The sequence below is a fragment of the Rhododendron vialii genome, chromosome 6a, assembly GCF_030253575.1.
Source record: "Rhododendron vialii isolate Sample 1 chromosome 6a, ASM3025357v1".
Taxonomy (NCBI): domain Eukaryota; kingdom Viridiplantae; phylum Streptophyta; class Magnoliopsida; order Ericales; family Ericaceae; genus Rhododendron; species Rhododendron vialii.
Genome location: NC_080562.1, coordinates 38,619,232 through 38,631,886, shown reverse-complemented (window position 1 = coordinate 38,631,886; position 12,655 = coordinate 38,619,232). Strand labels below are relative to the sequence as shown.

Here is a 12,655-nt window from a genome sequence, read left to right as displayed (position 1 = left end):
TTGTTGATGTCAGTCTTACGTCGTCCAATTTGCTTCTTTTGAAATTCAAATCTTTGGTGTGGGCCCCCTTTCCACCTCAGTTGTTGTACACTTTCGGTACGATAGTGTAGTACCCATAGCAAAATTCTTTCATTTTGGTAACAACCCTGCTAACCACAGATACATATGTGGAAGGATGGCAATGGGGAGAGGTCGGGGACGGGGTACTACCTCCGCCCTCTACCCATTATCTCCTACCCCATTCCCTGCCCCATCCCAACGGAGATTTGTTTTTTTCCTCCATCTCCGATCCAAACGGGGAACGATAGGGGTGAGCATGGATCGGATTGGTCTGGTTTTATAGTAATTCAATAACCAAACCACTACTTACGGATTATGAATTTAGAGAACCAAACCAACCATAAAATTCATAAAACCAAACCAATCCAAACCATTCAAAGGTGGTTTGGCTTCGGTTTGAAACCATGGTTAGCTTAAAATTGAGATATCATTATTATAAACTATTTTAAGTACTTAAAATTGCATAGATAACTTAAACTAAAAGTTATATTGAAATTAATATATTAAAATCATCAAAACTTACTAACATCAACCAACTAAATAAGAATAGAATACATTAGAAAATAAGTTACCGAGAAAAAAAAGTAGGAAATTACTTTACTAAGCCCAAACCATGTATATTTAGCGTAATGAAATTGTAGGAATAGGAAGTTAGGAAATTAATATTGGAAGTGAAAGAAAAGAATATGGTGGTGAAATAGAGTATTAGATAAAGAATTTAAGTTTATTAAGTATATCTAAACAAATTATATATATATATATATATGTATATATATCACACGGTTCGGATCGGTTTGGAACCAAAACCATTAACGTAAATCTATAAACCAAACCATTTAACACGGTTTCTATTTTTTTTAAACCGAGACCTAACCACATCATTAAAAAACCAAACCAAACTATTCGGTTTGGATTGGTTTGGACTGGATTCACGATTTCATGGTTATTTTGCTCACCCCTAGGGAACGAGGATCCAAAATGGAAATTTGGGGATTCGAAATTCGGGCACCTGTATTTCACAATTTCAGCACCTAACATCATATACTAGCATGTGAAAGTCGAAAGGACTTGGATTGTTTTGTATTTTTTTTTTCAGGGAAAAAGGCTGAGGAAACAGTACTAGTAACGGTTGTTGGTTGGCCAGAAAGTTAAGAGCCAACAAAGCTCTATAAATAGAATTAGAAAAGCCAACAAAATAAAACAAAGTAAGGTATCAGGAACGCCCATATTTATCATTGAAAAGTTTCAGCAGAATTCTGCAACACACATTGGCATGCACGTGTATTTGCGGCACATAATAGCTCCTCAATTTATTTATTTTTATATATAAATATATATATTTCAGAGATTCGGGGACGGGACGGGGCGGGTAACGAACAGGGAACGGGGATGGGTAGGATTCGGGGCGGGGATAGACCTATCCCCGTCTTCTACCCGATCCCTGAATTTTTAAAAAAAAAATTCCCCATACCCTACTCAATCCCCAAACGAATCCCCGAAGTTCGGGGATTTTCGGAGCGGGGAACGGGACGGGTTCGAACGGGTCGGCCGAGATTGCCATCCATACATCTGTGCATAGATTGTGCACAAATTTTGTTGTGGGGTCACCACGGATCTCATACAAATTATTCGAGCCGTTCATTAGATGTAAAATATTTTTTTAAGGATCCCCATAAAAATAAACTCAATTTAATATCTATAGATACTCGATCCAATCATCTAAATTTTTATTCAGATTTTCGGGTAATAAAAATTAGATGATTAGATCAAAAATCTATAGGCATTGGATTGAGCTTATTTTTTAAGGGAACCTTTGAAAAAATGTTTACATTTAATGAACAGCTCAGATCGTTTGTGTGAAACCCGTGGTGGGCCCCACAATAAAATCTGTGCACAGATTATCCGTGTGGACAAATTTACCGTTTGGTAAATGATAATGCCACGATTTGTTTTTCTAGTCCCACGACATTTTAAGGCCCCCGTTCCGCTTTCTTTTTAAATATTTCTTTTAAAAAAATGTAATTTCATGTTCAAATATAATGAAAATAAAAAATAATTTTTTAATTTTTTTTGCACCATTTAAAATATCTCAATGAGATCTATCAAATAATATTCATATTAGTAGGAAAATTATTTGCGTAAACACATGATTTTTGAGTTTGAAATTACCTTCCTTTTCTAAAAATTTATTTTTTAAGAAACCGGAACACCCCTAAACCTATTTACTGTTGTATCCTTGTCAAATTACAGTGACCTTATTCGTTTCCAAATTTTACTTTGTTGTTCGATCATTATCTTATATTTTTCTCCAAAACAAGGCTAGTACTATTCTTCCTGGTCAAAATTATCCTTCCACTATTCGTCTTCCAATTTCTTTCACAACCCACCTATCCAGTTGCTCCAATCAACCATGAGATGCAAATGTCTCAAATATGAAACAGAAACATTATGGGAAAATAACGGTTCAGGACGTGTTTTAATAATTAATATTCGTCAATGACATTTTCATCATTAACAAATATTCTCAGCATGCTTTTGACGGGTATTAATTATCAAAACACATCATTGGTCATCATTTTCCCAAACATTATCAATTTCCTAGCCTTAAGTGTTTACCTTTATTTTTCATGATCCGAGTGTAATGGATGTTGGATCTCTACGGTGGAAATCTTCGGGAAAATAACTACTGAGAACGTGTTTAGATAATTAATACTCGCCAAGGACATTTTTAGCATTAACAAATGTTCTTAGCATGTCCTTGGCGGATATTAATTATTAAAACACGAATATGTTTCTTTGTTGTCTAAGTTATGGTCAAAATTAGAATTTTTTTTTATAACTATCCAACCCAATAAATCAACTAATTTGGGGATCAACCTCAAGGTTGTAATGTTCACTAGCAAGGTCCATATTAAAGCCGAGATAAAGCCTCGTATAAATTGACCCAACACAAGAATAGCTGGGTGAGAGTCAACCTCGTACCACAAAGTTTTTGGAGATCCTTGGTTGCCAGGTGAGTCCGAAGTTGGATTGAAATATCTTAATGTCTATAATTGGAATAATAGCAAGTTGTGTATCCATGATTACAGTCCTCAAAAAATGGGTGACAAAAACATGTAAATATGTGGAAAATAAAAAGAAAAAAAGTGATATCAAAATCAAGGAATGATCGTGACTTGTTTGCGCGGATCAAAAAAGAAGAAGATCGTGACTTGTTCGCGAGCACACAAGTTTTTTTTTAGTGATTCTTAAAAAAATACAATATACTATAGTCTTTCACGAACGTCGTCATCCACTCATTCATCTAGTCCAATGGTAATTAAGGCTGTAATGTGTCTTTTATTTTGTTTTCGTTTGAGAACGAATAATCTAGTTTATATATATAACAATACTAATAATAATAATAATAATTATTATTATTATTGATTAAACAGGGGAGCATACAAATACAATTGTTTACCTGAATTACATTCCTTCACAAACTAATGATTCTTCCTTGGGCGCTACAAGCAGCACTAGGCTGAAAAACCTTTAGTGCATTTGCAGGTCAACACTGCATAACTTTTTGGAACCACGCAAATCATTTTGTTTATGATTTGCAGTTAATGGAAAACGAACACAACAATCCCGGTGAGGCAAAAAATGGAATATAAGAATCTGAGTTATAGCAAAACATACCCGTGGTTTCCGAGCCCCTTCTTTGCTATCCTCAGCATTGGCCCCAACTATGATCTTAAGATATTCAATAGCTGATAAAAAGCAAGTAAAACCATGTCATATTTCACTTCTCATTTGTGGAAAACATGTAAACTTTGGGAATAGATGATTGACCTACATGGGATGCCAGAAAGAGTAGATAAATGAATCCTTAAAAGGCTTATGGCTTCTTTGGGGTCTTGTTCATGCAGATCAAGAGACACTACATCCTCCTCTCTGCCATGAGACTTAGTGTGTCAAGTCATTTTATGAATCAAGATGTGAAAGATGTGGGTCAATAATTGGAAACTGAGCAAAGTTGAACGAAATAAACTACACATTTACCTGGTTTCAAGAAACTTTTTTGCAGATTTCTCATCTGCTTCCCGGGCCTTCTCCTTGAAAAAATGTCCCTGGATACGTCACCCAGCGAGCACACACAGAGAGGGAAAAAGAGAAAGAAGACACAAACAAATTGTGACTAACAATCCAAACTAACCAGCACTTAAAATTAACAAGAGAGGGCATGTCAATGTGTTACAAAATTAATCATGTTCAACATTCCTTGATTAAGTCACTTTAAACTACCACCATATTATATCATTTTTCTTCTGCATTACCCACATGCCATCACCTAGCTCTGCCTTGGTAGCTATATGCATTATGCCTCCTTTATTAACCAGCTCTTAAGCAAATGCAAATGTATGAGCAAAAGCGTCATACATATGAAAGAAGTGAAAACATAGAATTCTCCATGCACAACACTAGGGCCTCGTCTAGGTATCTTAGTTGTAACTAGTAACACTTCCACAGCTTCATTATGCTAGAAAATCCAACAGGAAGCAGGCACTATCCAACTTCCAACATTCTGTACAAGAAGAATTTAGCCACAAATTGTGCGTGTTCAAAAAAAGATGTACCACACGTTATGGCACACCCTGGTACAGAAAATATAAAAATAGATCGAGTGGGTTGTTAATTACAAGACGGCCGGAAAGACCTCACCGCTTGAATACACGCTCTATTTATTACTTTTGCCATGAGGTAACTTCACATTTAACCTACCTACCTCTTCTAGTAGTTTGTTTGCACGTTCATGGTCCCCCTTTGCAAAAGAATCAACAGCCTGTCAAGCAATATAAAACTATCAAATGTCTAATTATGTAATGCCCCAGGATGAACTTTTGTACAAATACTAGCCCAATTGAAGTGGATGATTACACTGAACTACTATATATATTTTATTCCATACAAGTCCTTGGTAAGAGAATGCTGAATAAGGGCTTATGGCTTTATAGTACTCTTTCATTGTTGTCCAATATTTCTTAACACCTTTGCGTAGGACCTGATAGCTATTCTCATCCTCTTCATTTTCTATTCACAAAGTTATTGCATGCATCAGAAATTATTAGTACTGGGAAAGGAAGCAGAGCAGGGAAATAGAGAAAAATAACACAAAATTGATTTACTAGTCTATTAAAGGTGCAAAGCTTAGCCAGAAAAGATCTTTTACAGTGTCGTGCCGACATGTGTATTACAAATCAATGCAATATGGTCATTCAATACTCAATAGTCAGCAGTCCATCTGACAGGACTTCATCAAATACTCCTTGTCTGCTGATTTGAATAAAACGTGCAGGAGGAAATCAATAGGTTACAATGAAGATAGTTGGAGAGACTTGAACCCAGTGCCTTCGAAAACCCAAAGCTCGGATACCATATTAGATCAACAATTGTTCCAAAAGACTAAGCTGTTCAGATATGGATCCAACAACGAACATCAAGCCATCCAATACAAGGAAAGTCCCTATTTACCTCTTGTTTGCTTGTGCTACTATACTAAACATGTTCTTTCCAATATAATGGGTTCAAGAACCTCTTGTTCCATCAAGAGTGCATTGCTACCAGGTTATCATAACAAAGACAGGTGTATGTTGCATGGTTACAGTTGGTCAGTCAATTGCATTCATGGTGAGTCGTACAAGCTGCCAAAAAGGAAAAAGATGCATAGCCACACTCTTTAAGACAACAGGGAAACTCTTTGTTTTGGGTGAAACAAACAGATCATGAAGAACAATGAGCAACTTAAATCATACAAGTAATTCATACTTTAGGAGGCTGTTTCCTGGATTACGCTAATTTCTAGCCGATCCAAATTTACTTCAAACGAGCATGTTTGCAAAAGTCTCAGTTTTCATAAAGTTCTCACAGACCTCACAACCTTGCTAAATATCTCTTCAGAATTTTGATAGCTACAAAATTTCTGCTTTATATTTCCTAAAACAAAACTTTGAGCTTATGTAGTTCGTTGCTTATAACCAGAAATATGAAGATTTCAAGACATTCAGAAAAGCCAAAGGATAAGCAGACAATGATCATGACCTCTACATTTTCTGCAATCTCTTTGGAAATAATGTCACGAATAAATGTATTAAGATACACATAAAACTGCTTACCATCCTCTGTAACAAGTAGTTTTGCAACCACGGTCTTACACTCAATTGTACTGTCCCTTAAAGGTCCAACTACAACCTAACCAAATCCCCTCGATCTTCTAACATTCCTCACTGGGATAGTTTTTTTCTGGTGCTTCCTCAGATTTTTCAGGAACAGTAAACAATGCTTCTAACACCTCCTTCTGGAGATTATATCAGTCCTTGTCGCTTTTGTATGAAGCATTTCTAGACATAAATCCACGTTTAACAGTGCAGAAGTTAGAAAACACAAGACTAAGCTTCACGCGTTTGGGAAAGATGTAAGATTCTGAAATGAACAATTTACAATAAGTCTTTTTCAGTATAAAAAGTACATCCCATAGCTGAGCAGATAGTACACTGACACAAGAGAAACAACGTACCTTCTGTCAGAACTTAAGTTCTGCGGTTGTTCTCGGCATGAAAGAGACTTCGATTCTGAATATTTCTCTATAGGCTGTTAAAAGATATCGAAATGAGGATAGAGAAATAGTATGGCTCTGAAAATGAAACTGATGTCCATTTTGACTTCTCTCCTCACTCTCAACTCTCAAGGTCTATGCCTATCAAAAAAAACTCTCAAGGTCTAGTTTTGAAAAAAGAACCATCTTAACAGAACACTATTAGCATAAGACTATAAGAGGTTCAATTGCTTTGAATACAATTATATTGCTTGCAAACAGGACACAGTTTTCATGCATGGCCACTTGATACTTGCATTTGTAAGACCGAAAACTTTACTTTTTGAGCAGCCATGTCTAAAACATCATCGCAGTTCTCCAAAGTACATGCAGAAAGATCCAGAAGTTTCTCCATGCTCTGCAAAACCACCACAGAAAAAAGGAGAGACTCTTATATTCACTATTGATGAAACATGTCCACTGTTGAGTAGAGGATGAAATCTTCGAAGACTGATCAACGATCCACACATGCGACTCATAAAAGAATATGCTGCTAAAGCTCTTTATGCATGAGCTACGTAAGAGAAAACTAAAAGTGAGCAATCTTCAAAAAATATTAAGTAGCCTTTTTAATTGACCTGTGAGATAAACACTTCTCATCCAGAAAGCATCTACATGATGTGAAAAAGCACAAAGGTTTAAAAAATTGTTACCTCATGCTTATAAATATCGTCAATTGCATTAGCCAAACCAAGATAATACATACAACGTGAACTAAATAAACCAATGATAACGTAGTTTCGAATTAGTACCCAACTCTACATAATAGTATATCTAAGTGTATGTGCTTAATATAAACATATGTGTGTGGGCAATTTTAAAAACTACTATAATTTACATAAACTCCTATTCTGTTTCTTCAACTTTCATATTTTTTCTGAACATCTAGTCAATTTGGGACATAACCATGCAAAATAGCGTGAGGAGCAATCCATTCCCCAGTCCAACATCTTTTAATTAGAAAGCATAATTCAGGAAAAGTAACGGCAAACTCCATGTAGTACTCGCTGCATCAAGAGAAAGAAAAAGTACACGTCGAATAATTGGCATATCTCCAAAATGGATGGGTTTGAATTAAAAAACCCAAAGAAAATCATTTGAACTTACAACAGCTAGTATCTATTACTATATGCATAAGAAAAGAGACATCTTAAAAGAATGATGTTAATACTAGAGATGGGTGACTTGGTTGGCCTAGAACTGTACACATTCACATAAGGAATTAATCCCCAATGTGTAGATTCAAAATAAATTCAAATCCGTTAGGGAAAGCAATCATCTTAATTCAGCAATGCATGAGCAATGGTAAAAGATTAGGCCAACAACATGAAAATGAGCTTGACTGAAAGCAGAATGATGCGAATGGAAGCTCTATAACCCGTCTTCCCCTCCCAGCACCCACCATCAGTTAAAGGGGGAACAATATTTAGCAGTCCTATTCCAGTTGTATATACAAGATTTTGTTATTATAGTGAACCCAAAAGTGAGAGGCCTTCCCATAACAAGAAAACAAAATCTGAAATAACTGAAATATTAGCAACCAAATCTCCGTTGACAAAGAATATACTCCTGATGTGTGCATGTGTTTGAAGGGAAGAGAGGTTGTACCTTTGTTTGTTTTCATGAAGCACATTTCCCTCGAAACACAACATATAAACCAAACTACAACTACTTTGATTTTCACGTGCAAGATTCACTATTCAACCCTACATAATTCACAAAGCTTGGACGTCATATGAGGGAGTGAAAAAGCTTCGCCATCAAAGATAAGATTTGACTGAGATGCTCTAAACATTAAAGTGAAGGTGAACTTAACCTTTGGACATCGTACCCACAACGGCCTGCAAGTTGAGTACAATGCTAAGGTCACATATACCATCAACTTAAGTATAAAACTTGATACACAAAAGTGACAAATCATGACATTATCGTAACCTAAAACATGTGAGATAGGGACGGTTCAACAGGTAAAGTCTTAAATTTGAACAGGGTAACAGTAGCAAATAATGACGTGATTAAGCAAGTGACATCTATGACATACAATGACCATTACAAGTGTTATAGCACGAAGCATAAAGAAAAATGACCTTTGTAAATAACAAACAGTTGGACAAAGTTCAAACGCCACAAATTATCCTCTACATTGTGTCAAGAAGGTCCACGTCCAAATGATTTAGAAGAATTTCTGTGCCTACCAACCAAATAAGTTTGACTTAAGTATGTCACTTCTTTCTTCTTACTATTTTCCCCCCTTATTTTAAATTTGAGGGAAAAGCTCATGGACATTTAGTCTACTTCTAAAATCACTTTCCACCAATTTCTACTACCAAACTGCTTCATAACAGGTAGTTACTGTGACAGGAATGATAGCTATCCAGAAATAGAGATTAGAACCTGCAAGTACAGAACCCTATTAAACACTAGTGTAATGCAAATAAAATATTAAAGGCTCAAATAAAATCATTGTGCAAGTTGTATCATCAATGGAACTTGTTCCTCTAGCTGATCCGCCAAAGAGAGGGAGTAGAAGCATAGAATTACATTAAAGCGTAAAATTCCCTTGAGGAGTGATTAATACTTGAGTAGTAAAGGTTTCTGTATGTGTCCACTGTCCAGTGAACCAATTGGAGATGCAGCTGACAAGGTTGTGTGGTAGAGTATTTATTTTTCTCAACATTTTGTACTAAAAACTGAGAAGAATGCAGGAAATATGAATATTTAGCCTCTTCGGATTTGGGAATCTGACTATTAGACATGTCTCCAAACCTGACACTAAAAATGGAATCCATGTGACCGAGACAGTGATGCATGCTTGTAATTAGCTAAAATAGCCTTAAACCAATTATCTTCGTGCCTTTACCTCAGCTTTTTCATTGAAATATCCATACCTTTGACATTAAAGAGCATGAAAGCCACGACAAATCCCCAGAGTGGGCCGCTGCAAAAAATTCAAACCTGGCTTTCAGTTGTTTGCTTCAAATGTACCCAAAACAAGGAGCAGAAGTATCACAGAAAATAAAAACAAGATAGCCATTGGAACAGCAATCAAATTGTGCCCAAAGCGGGGGATCAGGTTTGTTCTTATGTTCATTCAAGTTAGCAGTGTCCATAAAAAGGAAAAACTACCTAGAAAAACAAGGAATAAGGAAGGCACCTACATTGCAATTTTTGGGCTTTTTAAAGCTGTAGCAAGCCAAAAAAATGACTTTGACAAAGTCATTTCGGCATCGACGAGTGGACTTGCTTTAACATGTTAAAAAAATAGCTTTGCCTTTACCAAAATGGCTTGAACAAAGGAAGATACCCTAAGGCCATCTTCAGCCTTTACTTATATATACTCTTGCCCAAATCGAAGTTAAAATCTCAGGTAAGAGGAGAAAAAAACAAGAGAGAGAAAGAAACACGTCAGAGAAAACTTTCGGCCAAATACGAGTGGGCTGGATGACATGTCAGAGAAGACACAGAATCAAAAGCTACCATTGAGGTGCAATAATGAAGAACAAAATGGAACATTTATGCAGGACGATGGACAATACTCTTGTCCACCAAACTCGCTTTTATCTATATGGAAGGAAATAGGCATGCCCATTGGCAACTCAACTGAAGGATTCAAAAGCTCAGCAGTTCCGGAAACAAAGATTTTCACTTAACTTACGCCAACTATCTTTTGAAATTCTTCTTCCATAGAGCGGATCATGTAACTGTGAAAATCATATTTTGATGTAAGGTTGTGGTTCTGCCATGAATAAGACAAACTAGAACCGTAAATAGTAAACTAGTAGTAACAACATTCCAGTATAAACGAGCCTTATAATTTGAAGTGTCTGAATAGCAAAACTAACAAACATAGAATGGGGCATAAATGGATAACAGGTTCTAGGATACAATGAATCTATCTGGTTTGAAGACAATGATATTATCTGACAAGTTCATATCAAAGGTCTAAACTTAGAAGTCCAGCGGTTCGAATTTGATCTTAACTGTACTACTGGTGGCAAGTTTTACGAGCAAAGGAATGACTGAGGACGTTAGTTCATCATGCTCTCACCAAAGTTGCAAATAGTTAGCACTGTCCAAATTGCTACACTAAGCACAGTGCATCAGTGGATTAATGTGAGATTGGTTTGAATCCCTACGAAATTGACATGATACTAGTTTATTGTGTTCTGTCAGAAATATGGGGAAGATTGTAATAGCCACAGAGGCTCTTGTAGCTCATCAATTCTGCCCTGAAAAAGTGAAACCCATTGGACTCTGAGTCAGTCCACGTTTTCAAGCAACAGTGTTTCACAGGCATAGGTCATTTACAGGGCATTGACTGGTACAACGGATAAAGCTGTCTGCCAGGTAGATCAAAGCAACACTGAACCTGTCTTTTTCTTTCGGCCATATCATACAGTTCATACATCATTCACTAAGCGTTGTCCACAGCTCGACAAACTACAGTGACTCACTCTACGAAGACTATTTTACAGATGACCTCTGTTGATCCGCCGTACGTATTTTTGACGAGTGTAGTCCATTATATGTAATCTGCAACTTGGAATTTCTTTGAGGTAGCTACAGCTTCAAACCAGATCCATTGTCTACTGCTTACTGTAACTTTCAATAGGTATATACCTGAGGTTCTCACATTATGGCCCAATGGCCCATTGTATTATATACTAAATTGAGACTGCGAGTCCCTCATGAATTCCTAAATTGCCTGAAGAAACAGGTCTGCAATTTCATAACTCTATCAAAGATCTTCATCCAAAGAGCAGTTCAGTGAAGCCACATGGTAATATAAATTGAACTGCTACAGAAATATTACAGTTTGCATAGTATATCATAAAAGTAACACACTCTCAAATACACTACTTGACGGTGGGATCTACAAATATAACATAAAAGAGAGGGCAACAGGAGTAGCACGACACCCTCTCACTTCATACCAATAAAAGCATGTCATATTTGAAACCCTCCGGTCATTACTTTCCTTTTCCATCTTCAAATCCTTAGGCTATTCAAAACACCTCCTTAAACCAAAAGACACTCTTGAATTCTGATGTCAACCTCTAGGCCCCTAATCGAATGTATGTAACTTCGTAAACCCGAAAAAACAGAGCTATTTTTCAACTTTAAAAATACTTTCTGACGACACTGGAATAAAGGGTACGTGATGACATGTCACAGGCTTAGCACACGGACCGTAGCCAAATGTACACAGTTACTTATGCATATGTAGCTACGGCATCCCTCCAAAAGAGGATTTATGGGGAAGGAAAAACACTAATCGCTGAAAGAGGAAGTGGTCCAAGGAGTCTAAAGTAATATGACTTAGTCCACAGAATAGTCTCCATATTCCAGCACCGTTGCTCTTATATTATCTTTCTAGAGGTGCGTAAACTTTCCAGAAGCAGAGAGCCAGGCATAAGTTGTGTGCTTTGAATTGAATAAGTGGCTTCTTTAGTATATTAAGTAGGTGCCATGAGCAACAATTTCGGAATTATAGTCCAATGAACCACAGAGCCAAGGCAGGAATCATGATATGATTAAACAACCAAAATGAACCAGAGCACCCATACTCCACAATAACCCAGAAGTTTGAATTAAAAAAAAAAAATAGATGACTTGAATTCACTTCACTTGCCATATGTAGGCCTGGCCTGTTAGGAAGCCCGGCCAACCAGAGTCCATTAAGAACTGATAAAGATAGGTTTGAAGTATATACGATAATTGCTAGGAAATGCTGTGTATGTTATGCTAAACAGGACTTCATTTGCCCAAGCAGGCGGTTGCAATAATCTGCGGAACAATGGGCAAGGAACTAAAAACCAAGAACCAATGATCCAAATTCTAGGCCAAGATTATGGCAAATGAAGCAAAAAAATTCCAAGCTCCATTCAATTCATTGGACAGAAATTCATAATGTTGTGTTCTCAGATGGCCAAATTTTTCTTGAAGCAACAAGTTTGTAAGTTA

The 12,655-nt window shown here is 36.6% G+C and overlaps 2 protein-coding genes and 1 long non-coding RNA gene across 5 annotated transcripts in view; 1 reads left to right on the top strand and 2 right to left on the bottom strand.

The window, feature by feature from the left end:
- Positions 1 to 12,655, top strand: part of LOC131328830 (uncharacterized) — a 79,462-nt gene that overhangs the window by 24,617 nt on the left and 42,190 nt on the right. The window lies entirely within an intron of this gene.
- Positions 1 to 12,655, bottom strand: part of LOC131328834 (uncharacterized) — a 76,915-nt gene that overhangs the window by 50,240 nt on the left and 14,020 nt on the right. The window lies entirely within an intron of this gene.
- Positions 3,695 to 4,814, bottom strand: LOC131328838 (uncharacterized). Its single transcript, XR_009200556.1, has 3 exons — positions 4,102 to 4,814; positions 3,896 to 3,993; positions 3,695 to 3,809 (listed from the first exon to the last, which is right to left on the bottom strand). It is a non-coding gene; the product is annotated as an uncharacterized LOC131328838 (long non-coding RNA).